The following is a 2,411-nucleotide window of genomic DNA, read 5'->3' on the forward strand; positions in this document are numbered from 1 at the left end:
CAGGCTCTGCGCAGGCGCGGGCAGCGCGCGCATGTGGCGGGCGGGAGCCTGAGGGAGGCGGGCGGGAGCCTGAGGGAGGCGGGCGGGAGCCTGAGGGAGGCGGGCGGGAGCCTGAGGGAGGCGGGCGGGAGCCTGAGGGAGGCGGGCGGGAGCCTGAGGGAGGCGGGCGGGAGCCTCGGTCCCGGGGGAGGGCCTCGGCCGTGCAGCCTGGTCCTCTGTGCCGGGAAGGTGTTGAGAAGCGGGCTGTGGGATGCCCGCGTCCCGGCCGGGGTTGGGTCCTTGTGGAAACGGCCCTGAGCCTCAAAAACGCAGGCCAGGGCAGGAGGGGGCATTTGGATCCCCTCGTTCCTGTCCTGCCACAAGTGTTTTCCAGACTCGGTGTCCCCCCCTTGACTGTAGCACTGCAAACTTCTTGGGAGGGGGGAGGAAAAAAAAAAAATCTACACTGTGCCTTTTTTTCTCCCCTGTGAAGGGTTTCAGCAGTGTCACGACTGGTCTCTGCCGGCGGCAGTGATGGCAGAACAGAGCAGGTGGGCCCTGGGCGCTGAAAGCTCGGCAGTGCCCTGCCATGCTGAGAGCCCATTTCGGTAGCGGCAGCGCGGTTACCGGTGCTCTCCCTGGCCTGGGAAGGGGCCAGGGCCTTACCTGCGGAAGGACTGCGGTGGCGAGGGCAGTCGGACTTGCAGGGGCAGGAAAGCGTCTCGGTGAAAAGAGCTGGTTGAGGCCATGGCTCGCCTGGGTTCTCCATGAAGAATTGCTTCCCTCCTTTGAGCACATGGGACAGATGCAGAAAAGTCCAGACCATATTTAAAATTAATTCAATTTGCTGCAACTATCTAAGAAATTTAAAAGTTATAAATGTGCATTTTTGAAAGAGAGCTCGACATTTGCATATTGTCAATGTATTTGTGTTGCTGCTGTGCAGTCATCCTGAAACCACCTTCCTACTATACTAACAATAAAAGATCGAAGTAAAGAGGGAAGTTCATTGTTTGAACTCATTCATTTTCACTGACTTAAGCAAAAAACTGCCAGTCATGTCAAATGAAATTATATGGTTTTGTATTTCCATTATATATATATATATATTACACTGTATTACTGTAGTTGAATTAGACTATTTTCCATGGGGTCTAGGCTGTGACTACTGAATTTAACTCACTTTACGCAAGAGTTGAGCTTAATTAGAGTTGAGCTGAGAGCAGAATTGCTTTGACTAAAGCTGCAGACCACTACGGCAGCAGAATGCCACAGACTCGTACATTACTACAAAAGAGATATTGGCTGTCTGAACAGCTGGAACTGGGCGGACGATTCCAGAAATCGTTCTCACTGAGCACCTCCTCCCTAGGGAGATAGCAGCCCTTGGCCACATCCCACTAACCGTTACCGGACTAACCTGGCTGGTCGGTCTCCTTCCACAGCTCCTTCACCCACCACTCACTCACCAGTTCTCAGGCACCTCACAGTAGGACTTCTGGGACTCCCTGCTCTGCTCCTGGAAATAAGAATTGGGGGAACTATTGTTGTGGTGTCTATGCCTCTTTCCCGATCTTGCCAGTAGTTCTTGATGCCTGCAGTGGCAAAGTTAGCAGGTAGGGCCAGCAAAAGGGGCGTTGCCCTGATCAGAAATGTGTCATCAGTCCACTAACAACAAATAATTCACTCAGTCTGTCATGAAAAATATATTGTTGTTCTCTGGCAATGATGTACCACCATGAGCAGCAGCTGTTGTCTCTTCATTGAGGAGAAAAAGCTTTTTAGCGTGGTACAGCAGAGAGATTTTGCAGTTGATTAGGGCAGTCATCTTCAGCATCTCATGATACTGAAGTTACCCAAAGCATCAGTCCTTAAGCCAGAAGCAAAACCTTCCATGACCACAGGGTGACCACCACTGGCCTGGCAGAGCACTCCTGGAGATCACTTCTCTTTCCGTTGTAACTCTTGGGATGTGCAGGAAGGACAAACAGCAAGTGGGAGAGCACCACCACCTGCACCTCTTCAGGCATTAGCTGCAACAGTCAAAGGGTGGTTTTACCATTATAAGTGCTGTGAGTGTTGTCAAGGTAGTTGATTCGAAACACTGATGGTTGGGGGCTTCCTTGGTGATTAGGTTTGGATGAAGCAGATTGCCTTTCCACTCTTACCTTGTTCCTAAGAGGGTCACTGGCAGAAAGAAATAAATGCTTATGGCAGTTTTCTCAGTATTTTTCCCCACGCCATTCAAAGCCTAGGAGGAATAGGGAGACTGGTGCTCTACAACTAGCATTTCACGTGGAATTACTGGCTTTCTGATCCCAGCATGGCTCTTGGTCCATGGCCACCCAAGAAGCCTACAGCAGCTCAAAGCCAAAGCAGGCATTTAATACTAGGATTATACGTAGAGACTGCATAGATATAATGACTCTCTG

Source organism: Haliaeetus albicilla, chromosome 16 (genome assembly GCF_947461875.1).
Source record: "Haliaeetus albicilla chromosome 16, bHalAlb1.1, whole genome shotgun sequence".
In the NCBI taxonomy this organism is placed as follows: domain Eukaryota; kingdom Metazoa; phylum Chordata; class Aves; order Accipitriformes; family Accipitridae; genus Haliaeetus; species Haliaeetus albicilla.